We start from the raw sequence: 14460 nt of genomic DNA on the forward strand, positions 1-14460 counted from the left end.
GTCCCACCAACAGTGTAAAAGCATTCATATTTCTCCACATCCTCTCCAGCACCTGTTGTTTCCTAATTTTTTAATGATCACCATTCTAACTAGTATGAGATGGTATCTCATTGTGGTTTTGATTTGCATTTCTCTGATGGTCAGTGATGATGAGCATTTTTTTCATGTGTCTGTTGGCTGCATAAGTGTCTTCTTTTGAGAAGTGTCTGTTCATATCCTTTGCCCACTTTTTGATGGAGTTGTTTGATTTTTTCTTGTAAATTTGTTTAAGTTTTTGTAGATTCTGGATATTAGCCCTTTGTCAAATTGGTAGATTGCCAAAATTTTCTCCCATTCTGTAGGTTTTCTGTTCACTCTGATGGTAGTTTCTTCTGCTGTGCAGAAGCTCTTTAGTTTAATTAGATCCCATTTGTCAATTTTGGCTTTTGTTGCCATTGCTTTTGGTGTTTTAGTCATGAAGTCCTTGCCCATGACTATGGCCAAAAAAGAGCCCACATTGCCAAGACAATCCTAAGCCAAAAGAACAAAGCTGGAGGCATCACACTACCTGACTTCAAACTACACTACAAGGCTACACTAACCAAAACAGCATGGTACTAGTACCAAAACAGAGATATAGACCAATAGAACAGAATAGAGCCCTCGGAAATAATACCACACATCTACAACCATCTGATCTTTGACAAACCTGACAAAAAGGGAGAAAGGATGGGGAAAGGATTCCCTATTTAATAAATGGTGCTGGGAAAACTGGCTAGCCATATGTAGAAAGCTGAAACTGGATCCCTTCCTTACACCTTATAAAAAACTTAACTCAAGATGGATTAAAGACTTAAATATTAGACCTAAAACAATCTCTCTCTCTTACTGCAAAATCCCCTTGCAATGATCCCTATACCTATTGTAATACCACCCTTTGAATGAAGTCTTCCTTACTGTCTTAACAAATGTCATGACTTTTTTCTCTTTAATACAAGAATAGTCTTCAAAGTAATTCAGGAAAGAAATTTGAAAACACTCTGCTAATTCACTGTAGATGTCTCTGGGATTCTCCTAATACATCATACTCTCATCACATTTTGAAGGAACCTAATACACTCAAGCTATCTTCTGTGGTTGCAACCATATACCCTGGCACTATATTGCTACTGAAGTACATTTCCCCTATCATTTCTATTAGTCACTACATATTGTGTGTTTTCGGTTTTTTTTTTTTTTTAATATGCATAGTTTAATTTGGTATATAAGAGACCTTCATGAAAGCATACCAAGGACATAAACTTAATTTCATAACTATATTTTAAATTTCATGATAAAAGAGGCCCTTAGGTACATATGAGAATAAACAAATGATTGCTTCAAGGTTCATGTCTGTTCTCATATAATTATATATTGAGCAATCTTTAATTCAGTTTCACAGTATTGCACGTTTGGACATTAACATTTTTAGTTATTAAATAATATCTTAAATGCTAAAATCATTGTTTAGAAATAATTGTGAAAGTGCATTATTGAAAACCAGAGATTAGTTTTAATCATCAGTTGTCCACAAAAGTGAGAAAAACAATTTTAAAAATAATGAGTTATTATGTAAAAGGTCAAGTCAATTGTTACTTTTTAAATATCGTCTACTCTCAAAGTTCAGTGCAGACTTGAATTCTAGTGAAGGGTACTGAAGAGTGAAACGTCTGAAAGATTAAAACATTTTTCCAAAATATAACATACAGGAGGAAAAAAAAAAAAACAGAAAACAAGCTCTACTTTCATTGTAACCTCTCCTTAATGTTAAAGGAAAGGTAATATTTGACCAAGGAAGTTCAAGGGGCAAACTCATGTTAGAATGACTGGCTGACAGAAGTTAACATCACCCCCTTTAATGTCTAAGTGGCTCTTTAACACTCAGAGATTTAAGTGCTGGATTTAGAAAAGAAAAAAAAGAAAGAACTTTAAAAGGTGTTAACTCCATCTTGTGCCATAAAAGAGGAGATGTTTAATTAAGCCACTGGTAGTTCTTGGGTGGTTTTCAGTTTAGTTTTATACTTTTGAGATGAAAGGGTACATGCAAAATTATGTACAAAGTACCTTTTCAAAACTTTGGAAAGGTCAAGGAGAAAATAGCTGGATATCAAAAGCTGAACTTTTCAAGGTTTTTCTCTGATTTTTCTAAAACAAGATAGCCTCCTCCTCCTCTTAATAGTTCTTCAAGGCCTTTTTGGTAGCCAAAATCTTTGTTCTTTTTTTTTAAGCAGCTTTGTAACAGAAGAACTAAAAATTAATTATGGCTATGGAACTTTTACACAGAAGAGTTTAAAAAGCACAGACGTAAAGAAGGGAAAAAGATGAGGGCCCATTTATCTTATATTGACAGGACTAGCTTCAAACGATGACCTTGAATCATAATCATCCTAATGAGCTCAAAATATTTCACTTTAACAAGTGAAACTATAATCAAATCAGTTTCTGAAAGCTCTACTAATGAGCATTTCCTTTGATGAAAACATGGTTAACTGTCTTAGTCTGCAGGAGGTGCACTACAGTAAGGGGCCAGCTCCTGACAACTCATTAGCTGACCTGGGGAGAGAGTAATTTGAATGCTTTTGATAAAAATTTCAAGGCTTTTTTTTAACTTAAATTACAATTTATGCACTTTTATAAATAGTATAATTTTTCTAAGTTGGGGGAAACTAGAGAGAAGACTTCAAAGCTGTAGAACAAAGTTTGTTTACCACATTTGGTCTGTTGGATCACCAGAACCAGGAAGGGGAAATATGTTTAATTAGCAACTGCTAACTCAGAGCCAATCCCTCTATCATATTTTTACAAGCTTTATTTTTATGCGTTGGTATGATGTTAAATGAACTTGGTGGAGCTACATTTTATAAGATTTAGGATTGAAAGTTGGAAGTCACAATTATTTACTATGAGTCTGAAGAAAGTCTTTTTAAAATACTTTCTCCATCAAAACAAATCACTCAATTTACTTAAAGCAGCAAAATAGATGTAAATGAAAACCAAATGCAAAAATGTGGCTTACTTTTTTTTCATGACTCCTCAAAAATCTGCCCCTCCAATAAATGTATCATTTTAACTACTGTTCTGCTCTATTCAGCATCAAGAAACGATCTCTCTCTCTCCTCTTTCTCTGCAGAGCAGGATTGCTGTCAAAGCAGAATGTAAAACAGAAGAATAGTTCAGCTGTTTTAAGTATCACTGGAAGACAGATCTTCGTTGCTTCAGAGGGCCCATTCCTTGTCGCCTCCCTCCCTCAAGCTTCCCTTTGCTTTTCAGGGGTGTTCTACTTACTTTACATTTGTCATATTTTCTTCCTGTGTTCTGCAAGGCAAACCACAGAGATGGTTTATGTCATAGGCACATGAGACGCTGTCCTCAACTTGTCAAGTGTTTAATCTCTTTCTCTTTCTAGCTCTCTCTTGCTCTCTCTGTCTCCCTTTTGCCTCAGATTGAGATAGAAAAATATTTCCAATATTTTGGTGCAAGTTATTGGACAGAGACAGACATTGACAAAAAGAGGTTTTTATTTTAACTTTTCAAAATTATCCCCCCCTTTCTCTAAATAGCTTTAAAAAGACATGCGACAGCCGTAAAAAAAAAACAAAGTATTCATTTTGATCTCGTGTATACGTATGGCATATGTAATATGTATGGTAGATTCTTGTTATTTGCAGCAGTTCTGTTCTATAAAGTCACCATGCCCTCTGAATTAACAACCATTGAATACTGCATCATTGCTTCGGTGGGAAATACAGGGTTAAGTTCCTGCTTACCTCTGGTCAAAACATTTTTGTCAACTGATTAATACACAACCTTCTTTTATGTGTTTCTGTTTAAATACATTATATTTAATATATATTATTAAAACATTAACATTGAACTCATAGCTATGTTAAAAAAATACTATTCTGAAACTTGTTAAAATGGTAAGGAAGACTTTATTTAAGATATCACAGAACGGGCATTGCAATAGGGAAGAGAGATAAGGCTCAGTGCCAAATATAGCAAGGACAAGTGGTGATTTATCGGCAAGGAGGAGTGGAAGAGGGTCAGTGAATGAAAAATTGCTAAGAGGAAACTAAGAGAGTAGGGGGATTTTTGCTAAATTGGCCTAATAAGATTCTAGATTAAAGATTAAATTAAAGATTAAAGATAGGCCAAGGACTTACTCATTACAGGTGGGAGACAGGAACCTGATCAGATAGATATCAAGGGTGCAGAAATTCTCCCTAAACTGACTTAGCAGAATTATTTGCTAAGACTGGACTGGGCAGGCCAAAGATGAGATGGGGCCAATATTGAGGTCTAATCAGAAAGAAGGCACATATTCAGCTGACTAAAGTTTGGTCATAGAGTCTTTTTCAAGCTAATGGCACTATACCTTATGCCTAAACAAAACATACCTAATACTTGTATTTTTTTTTTCCCATAAAGCAATTCACAGCCTTCTTGCACTTAGGAAAAATGGAGAGCTCTTCAGCACTGTAATTGAGTGACATTTTAAACAATGAAATCACCAACAAAAAGCACAAAAATGTGAAAAATGCTGCACTAAATAGACTCACCATGAAAAGGACACTTGTTTACAGTATGAAAGCTGGGACAAGAAGGCTGAGGGTCCTACCTCCACTGGGAAAGTGTGCTTTGGGTGACTCAAGTACTTTACTGCTCTGCACAAAACGTGCACACATGAACACAGAAACACACGAGTATGGATTCAGGGATTACAAATACATTTTAGCTAGTAGAGGGAATCTCAAATAATGAGGATTGACTGTATACACAAACATGTACACACACATATATCTATATCTACATCCAAATCTATATTAACATCTATTTCTGTATCTGTACATATATCTACATATAGTCCATATCTGTATCTATTTGAGGAATGTTAGTATTTTTGATTAAATAATATCAATGTTTAAGAAAAAAAGGTAAGATTTTTTGACATTTTTATTTGGGGCTGGGGGGAACCACTTCTGGAAATACTAGAAAATTCAACCCAATATAAATTAAACAACAAAGCTGCGATGTTAGCCCAATAATTCCCTAATTGATTTAAGAATATCCTAAATCGGTTTATATTCAACAAACATGTAACTTTCTAAATTAGAATAATATATGATTGTTTTTCCTAGTAAGTTCCTACAATTATATTCAATACTATCAACTCAGCAAAGTAAAAATTAGTGAATGCCTTAAAACTAAGACTGATATTTTATGGATTCTATCCAATGCAGGAATGGTGGCTCATGCCTATATTCCTAGAGTTTTGGGAGGCCAAGGTGAGAGAATCACTTGAGGCCTGGGGATCAAGACCAGCCTGTGCAACATGGCAAGATCACATCTCTAGCAAAAATTAACTTGGTGTGGTAGTGTGCACCTATAATAGTTCTGGCTATCTACACAGGAGGCTGAGGCAGGAGGATCACTGGGGCCCAGGAGTTTAAATTTATAGTGAGCTATAATCCCACCACTGCATTCCAGCCTCTCCAACACAGCAACACAGTGAGACCCTGTCTATAAATAAATAAATATTATATCCAATGTGAACGCTATCACTAATTGTAATAGTGTGAGATTCTAATATCAAACAGTGCTTCAGAACTGGGGAGAGGCTCCTCTTCCACTTGCATCCTGGACCATCTCTGTGTTGGTCTATCCCATTATTTCTTCAGTCAACCTTGTTTCAGTAACTTCTTCTGTAACTTCAGCAACTGCTTCTTTCTTTCCTTTTTTTTTTTTTTTTTTAAATTATACTTTAAGTTCTAGGATACATGTGCACAACATGCAAGTTTGTTACATATGTATACATGTGCCACGTTGGTGTGCTGCACCCATTAACTCGTCATTTACATTAGGTATATCTCCTAATGCTATCCCTCTCCTCTACCCCCTCCCCACAATAGGACCTGGTGTGTGATGCTCCCCTTCCTGTGTCCAAGTGATCTCATTGTTCAATTCCCACCTATGAGTAAGAACATGCGGTACTTGGTTTTCCGTTCTTGTGATAGTTTGCTGAGAATGATGGTTTCCAGCTGCATTCATGTCCCTACAAAGGACACGAACTCATCCTTTTTTATGGCTGCATAGTATTCCATGGTATATATATGCCACATTTTCTTAATCCAGTCTGTCACTGATGGACATTTAGGTTGATGCCAAGTCTTTGCTACTGTGAATAGTGCCTCAATAAACATACGTGTGCATGTGTCTTTACAGCAGCATGACTTATAATCCTCTGGGTATATCCCCAGTAATGGGATGACTGGGTCAAATGGTATTTCTAGTTCTAGATCCTTGAGGAATCACCACACTGTTTTCCACAATGGTTGAACTAGTTTACAGTCCCACCAACAGTGTAAAAGTGTTCCTATTACTCCACATCCTCTCCAGCACCTGTTGTTTCCTGATTTTTTAATGATTGCCATTCTACCTCGTGTGAGATGGTATCTCACTATGGTTTTGATTTGCATTTCTCTGATGGCGAGTGATGACGAACATTTTTTCATGTGTCTGCTAGCTGTATGAATGTGTTCTTTTGAGAAGTGTCTGTTCATATCCTTTGTCCACTTTTTGATGGGGTTGTTTGTTTTTTTCTTGTAAATTTGATTGAGTTCTTTATAGGTTCTGGATATTAGCCCTTTGTCAAATTGGTAGATTGCAAAAGTTTTCTCCCATTCTGTAGGTTGCCTGTTCACTCTGATGGTAGTTTCTTTTGCTGTGCAGAAGCTCTTTAGTTTAATTAGATCCCATTTGTCAATTTTGGCTTTTGTTGCCATTGCTTTTGGTGTTTTAAACATGAAGTCCTTGCCCATGCCTATGTCCTGAATGGTATTACCTAGGTTTTCTTCTAAGGTTTTTATGGGTTTAGGTCTGACATTTAAGTCTCTAATCCATCTTGAATTAATTTTTGTATAAGGAGTAAGGAAAGGATCCAGTTTCAGCTTTCCACTTATGGCTAGCCAATTTTCCCAGCACCATTTATTAAATAAGGAATCCTTTCCCCATTTCTTGTTTTTGTCAGGTTTGTCAAAGATCAGATGGCTGTAGATGTGTGGTATTATTTCTGAGGGCTCTGTTCTGTTCCATTGGTCTATATCTCTGTTTTGGTACCAGTACCATGCTGCTTTGGTTACTGTAGCCTTGTAGTATAATTTGAAGTCAGGTAGCGTGATGCCTCCAACTTTGTTCTTTGAGTTATTTATCAGGTTCCAAATTAGCCTGGGAGATGTCTTGGTTATGTAAATTCTAGGACAACATATACAGGCATTGTTTCTGTCACATTTCCTGCTAAGTGCCCCATTCTCTTTATTCCAAGTAGTGGCAGTCCAAGAATCTTGCCTGCTAAAAAATTGTCATTTTATAAAATAGTATTAGCTGCTCAGGAGCCAAAGATATAGAACTTTAGCTTAAAAAGACTCAATTTCTGTATACAAAACCACTTTAATTCCTACGTTATGGTTTTCTATATTATTTTTTATTATAAATTAAGTAACATGCTTTCTATATAATACTTTGCTTTTTTATTGTTAAATCAAATATTATTATTATGTCTTTAAGTTAAAGTTACATATACTCATTATAAAACCTCTAGACAGTATAGAAAATATAAAGAAAAAACTGAAAATGACCCATATAAGTCACTTTTGTTAATATTTTTAATACCCATTATTTGAAATAAAAACCCTACTATTTCTAGCAATACTGTGCTAAATATTCTTACACATCTATCATTGCATGGCTATATAAAGTGGTTTTTATAAAATAAATTCTTCTTATTGTTGTTGCAGGGATATACATATTTTGAATTTTGATAATTTTTCTAGATGGCTTTTCAAAATGGTTGTATCAATTTATAGCTGTATTAATTTGTACAAAGTTCTAGCTTCCCTATAACCTACCAGAATCTGGTGTCATGAGATGTTTTGAAAATTTCCAAGCTGATAACTGAAGAATGTTGCTTCCTTGCATTTTAAATTTTTATTTAATTATTGTTAGTGAAGGTAGAAAGTAGTTGTGCACTATCTGAAAAGTTAGGCAGTAAAAAGTTAGGCAGAAAAGTTAGGCAAGTTAGTCTTTGGGACTAGATCCATAACTGGAGCTCACAAAAAGAGAAAATGAGCAATTGGTAATGTCCAAATTTTAGTTTCTGAATAAACACTTGCAGCAAAAGTAATGTTTGGTTTTATTCTTTATATTTCTCTATGAAAGTTTTAACAGTCTGTATCCAAACTCCCAAAACTACACCCAGAATTCAATTTCGGTATTTGCCAGACTTTTCTATGTAATGTTTATAGCCTGATATTTGAGAGACATTTCCTTTTGTCCTAAACTCGGTGAAAGGAGAGATTAAATTCTCACTGTACTTCATATGTTTACATTTCATGTACTTTTTAATGATAGTATATTATTATCATACTGGTTATTCAACTACTAATACATAAGCTGACAAATAATGAGAATTCAACTTTAATAAAAATTGATTTTTTAAAAAAGTCACAAAGTAATGTTAATTATTGAGGTCCTTGATATATCTTTTTATTAGCATACAAGTATAAAGGAAAATAGACTGCTCCCATTGGCACCATTCTATTCCTTAACAGTTTAATGGAATGTTTGCAGTTTACTCATTCTTTGGCCACAATCCACCAGAAATGTCAGGTACATAAATTAGCTAGCAGGCAGCACACAAAGACTGACACTTACAGTGTGCCTTAATGTTCTAAAACCCAGCAAGTATTAACGGAAAGGTACATAAAAAACTGGTCAAAAAAATGGAAATTTACATACTTAAGCTAAACCACACACACACACACACACACACACACCACACACACCCCATTAATGAAAAATCACTAGCATACATTTTAAACAAAAATAAAAATCAACTGTGGCATCGGTAGTAATATCTCCTTTGTCATTTTTGATTATGTTTATTTGGGTCTTCTCTTTTATTCTTTGTTAGTCCAGCTAGTGGTCTATCAATCTTATTTATTCTTTTAAAGAACAGACTTTTGGTTTCATTGATTTTTAATTGTATGGTTTTTGGTATCTCAATTTTACTCAGTTCAACTCTAGTTTTGGTCGTTTCTTTTCTTTTGCTAAATTTAGAGTTGGTTTACTCCTGTTTTTATGAACACCTATATGCACACAAACTAGAAAACATAAAAGAAATGGGTTTTCTTCTGGAAACATACTATGTCCTAAGACTGAACCAGGAAGAAAGAGAAACTCTGAAGAGACCAATAACAAGTTCCAACATTAAATCAGTAGTTAAAAGCCTATCACCAAAAAAGCTCTGGACCAGACAGATTCATAGCCAAATTCAACAAAGAAGAGCTGGTACTAATCCTGCTGAAAATAGTTCAGTAAATCAAGGAGGAAGGACTCCTGCCTAGCTCATTCTATGAGAACAGCATCATTCTAATACCCAAATCTAGCGGAGAAATAGTAAAAAAGAAAACTTTAGGCCAATATTCCTGATGAATATACATGCAAAAATCTTCAACAAAATACTACCAAACCAAATCCAGCAGTACATGAAAAAGCGAATTCACCATGATAAAGTAGTCTTTATTCCTGGGGTGTAAGGTTGGTTAACATACACAAATCAATAAATGTGATTCCTCACATAAGCAGAACTAAAAACAAAAACCACATGATTATCTCAATAGATGTGGAAAAGGCTTTCAATAAAATTCAACAACCTTCATGTTAAAAACTTCCAACAAACCAGGTATTGAAGTGATATACACCTCTAAATAATAAGAGGTGCCTATGATAAACCCACAGCCAACATCATCTAGATTGGGCAAAAGCTTGAAGCATTCCCCTAGAGAACTAAAACAAGATAAGGATGCCCACTCTTACCACTCCCATTTAGCCTAGTTCTGGAAGTCCTAGCTAGAGCAATCAGGCAGGAGAAAGAAGTAAAAGGCATTCAAATAAAGACTGAAAGTCAAACTCTCTCTCTTCACAGATGATATAATTTTATACCTAGGAAACCCTATAGTCTCCCCAAAGTCTCCTAGATCTGATAAACATCTTCAGCAAAATTTCAGTATATGAATTGATGTATAAAAATCAGTAGCATTTCTATACACCAATAATGTCCAAACTGAGAGCAAATCAAGGGTGCAATCCTATTCACAATAGCCACAAAAAGAATAAAATACCTGGGAATATAGCTAACTATGGAGGTGAAAAATCTCTACAATGAGAATTATAAAACACTGCTGAAAGAAATAAAAGGCAACATAAAGAAATGGGAAAATATTCCATGCTCATGGATAGAAAGAAATCAATATTTTTTAAATGACCATACTGCCCAAAGCAATTTACAGATTCAATGCAATGTCTATAAAATTATCCATAACATTTTTTCACAGAATTAGAAAAAACAATTCTAAAATTCATGTAGAACAAAAACTGCCTGAATACCCAAGGCAATCCTAAGTAAAAAGAACAAAGAGGGAGACATCGTGTTACCAAAATAAAGCCAAACACCTACTGCCATCTTATCGTCAACAAAGTTGACAAAAATAAGCAATGGGAAAAAGACTCCCTATTCAATAAATGGTACTGAGAGAGCTGGCTAGTCATGTGCAGAAGAACGAAACTGGACCCCTATTTTTAACCATGTACAAAAATTAACTCAACAGTGATTAAAGATTTACATGTAAGACCTCAAATTTTAAGAGTGTTCGAGGACTGTGAGCTTTTTTTTTGGTGGTAGGCTTTTAATTACTGATTTAATTTTGGAACTTGTTACTGGTCTCTTCAGGGTTTCTTTCCCTTCCTGATTTCAATCTTAGGACATAGTATCTTTCCAGAAGAAAACTCATTTCTTCTATGTTTTCTAGTTTGTATGCATATAGGTGTTCATAAAAACAAGAGTAAATTAACTCCAAATCTAGCAAAAGAAACAACCAAAACTAGAGTTGAACTGAATAAAATTGAGATACCAAAAACCATACAATAAAATAGGAAACACCATTTTGAACACTAGCCTTGGGAAATAATTTATGACTAAGTCCTCAAAATGCAACAAAGCAAAAATTGACAAGTGGGACCTTATTAAACTAAAGAACTTCTGCACACTAAAGGAAACTATCAACAGAGTAAACAGACAACTTACAGAATGGGAGAAAATTTTTGTGAACTATGCATCCAATAAAGGTCTAATGTCCAGAATCTGTAAGGAATTTAAACAAATTAACAAGCAAAACAAACAGCCTCACTGAAAAATGGGCAATGGACACATGCCCATGTGTCTTCTCAAAAAAGGCATAAATGTGTCCAACAAGCATATGAAAAAAATGCTCCATATCACTAATCATTAGAGAAATGAAATCAAAACCACAATGAGACCATCTCACATCAGTCAGAATGGCTATTATTAAAAAGTCAAAAAATAACAGATGCCAGTGAGGTTGCAGAGAAACAGGAACACTTATACACTGCTAGTGGGAATGGAAATTAGCTCACTACCTTAATGATGAAATAATCTGTACATCAAACGATAGCGACATGCAATTTACCCATGTTAGAAACTTGCCGATATACCCCCGAACCTAAAATAAAAGTTGGGAAGAAAAAAAAAAATCAACTCACATACTTTGGGTTTTTATTTGATACCTGGTCAAAGCTATGATTTTAAATTAAATCTCAAAATAATGTTTAATGAACATGGTAGTGGTAATTGTTTTACGTTTCAGAACAACTTACAGATGTCTTTTAATAAGGCTCTTCATTTGTTTGTGTTTTGGTTTTTGGTTTTTATTTTTAGACGAAGTCTCCCTCTGCCACCCAGGCTGGAGTGCAGTGGCACGATCTTGGCTCACTGCAACCTCTGCTTCCTGGGTTCAAGCAATTCTCCTGCCTCAGCCCCCCGAGTACCTGGGATTACAGGCATGCACCACCACAGCCAGCTAATTTTTGTATTTCTAGGAAAGATGGGGTTTCACTATGTTGGTCAGGCTGGTCTCAAACTGCTGACTTCGTGATCCGCCCGACTCAGCCTCCCAAAGTGCTAGAATTACAGGCGTGAGTCACCGCACTGGGCAGTGAAGCTCTTCTTTGTAACTAGAATAATTTTCAAGGAATTTTGTTGTTTCCTTTTTATTTCAATTTATTTAAAATTGAAATTATTTTTATGAGATGTAATGTTTCCTTTTTAAATATATTTTGACACCCAAAAAAGTGGATATTATTGACAAATGAGAAAGAACTTTGTACTTTCTTAATCAGTTGGTTTCCTTAATTAAATATTATTTTTGTCTTTTCTTCTCATTTTGCTGGTAATCAAAATCAATACAAAATAGATAGTGGGGACCATTAGTACAACAACTGTATATGAATTAAAAGTCAAATATTAGAAGAGAAAAATTATGTATCACTTAGAAAAAATTTAGAATTCTTAATGAAAAAAATACACTGAAAGTTTTGGAACACAGGACAATCTATTAAAATATAAACAAAAAACATGAACAGGAATTCATGAAAGAACAAACACAAATACTAAATACACAAAATTAGGTTTAAATTTGCCATTTATAGAAATCAAAACAGAAAATTTTATTTTACCCATCAGATTGGAAATCACTGAAAGTATTGATAAAACTCAGTGTTGATCAAGTAGAGGTGTTGGAATTATTAATACATCATTGAGAAAAGTATCAATCTATAATCTTTTTTGATATTAATTAAAAGATATCATCAAGATTCTTAAAACATTTATACCTAGAAGCTTCACTTCTGGCAATTAGGCCTAAGTAAACAAATGATAGACATACAAGAGAGATTATTATAGTCAAGCTTATAATAACTGATGTAAAATAAAAACACTTAAATGTATATTAATATGTTTCTAGGTAGTGGAGAAATCCTAAACAAGTTACAAGTAAGACTGATTTCATTTCATTGATATGAAAAGGTATGTTCAAAATGCAGGCACCAGAAAACCATGTACAGTATCCCTTTAGTGTTAAAAATGACTTGCACACTTACATATGTATATACATTTGTTTGTCCATGTGTCTTTGCCATCTTATATATTCACAGACAATTTCTAGGAAAATGCATAAAAGATGTTAACAGTGCTTATGTCAGCAATTTGGTGATTGATAGACCAGGGATTGTAAGGTGGAAGATAACTTTTATTTTTTGTCAATGCTTCCAAATTGTCTGGCAGCCTTAAGTTGAGCATTATTATGTTCTTCATACAAACTACTATTTAAAATAAACTATATTGTAACAAAAAGTAGAAATGGTCACTTACTCTGCATTACCCCATGTACCTTTTCAAATAGTCTTTTTCTATCTTTTCTCAGTCCATAACTTAAAATATATCTAATACTTTAACATCTAACCTATTGGATCTACTTCTCTAGAATTATACCTTATTACCTCTCTTCAAGAAAGAGAAAGCATTTTAAAATGTGAACTTTTATAAGATCTTATTATTTTATTCTCCAGGTTAGATGTGCCCAATTTCTTAAACACCATGGTTTCCAATCTTTTCAACATTCCAGTCACCCTCCAGGTGCAATCCACCTTTTCAGCAATTCTTAAAATGTAGCCTACAGAACTGAACATAATATTCAAGACACGGTCTGAGCAGTTCAGATTATAGTGAAACTATTACCATCCTTGAACTTGACTCTCTGCCTCTATTAATGCAGTTTAAGAATGCATTAACTTTTTTAAGCATCTGTTAACACCACATTGACTCATATTGAGCAGGGAGTCAAATAAAACCACAGGAATTTTGCCATAAATTTGCCTATCCTGTAAATGTGCAATAAACAAGAATTTACAATAGCCCAGTAAAATTTCATTTTATTAGTTTCAGCCTGTAGTTCCAATCTACAAAGATTTTTTTTTTAAGGCAAGTAGCTATCATCTAAACTATTAGCCACCCTTTCCAGCTTTGCATTACCTGCAAAGTGCTAAGCATTTCTTCTTTCACCATTCTAACCATGGATCGAACTGCTGAACAAAAGAAAGCCAAGTGGAGGGTCCAAATTTTAGAGATCTTCATAGAGTTTACATCAATCTATTACTAAATACTCTTCAGCTATCTGTTCAATTAGTTATGGACAAGACAGGCTACTCATTTTTTCATATTGTCTTTAAGAATATTAAGAGAATCATCATGGAATGTCCTATATAAATATAGATATACATTTACGTGGCTTTTCTTAGCAACTGGTTTTCAATTGACATATAGGATATACCGTTAGGCATACACACAAAAATAGAATGTATTACCACTTGGAATGTCTTCTAGAGGTATAAATCCTAATCCTGTGAGCCTGAACTTTTCAGCTCCTATTTGTTAACACAGCTACAATGAGAATTTTATTATCTTCTCAATTCTATTTATATAAGTCAACTTTAGTTGTACATTTCTCCCTCTGGAAGTTTATGAGAAACAAT

This window comes from Mandrillus leucophaeus, unplaced genomic scaffold (assembly GCF_000951045.1).
Source record: "Mandrillus leucophaeus isolate KB7577 unplaced genomic scaffold, Mleu.le_1.0 Scaffold1111, whole genome shotgun sequence".
Taxonomy (NCBI): domain Eukaryota; kingdom Metazoa; phylum Chordata; class Mammalia; order Primates; family Cercopithecidae; genus Mandrillus; species Mandrillus leucophaeus.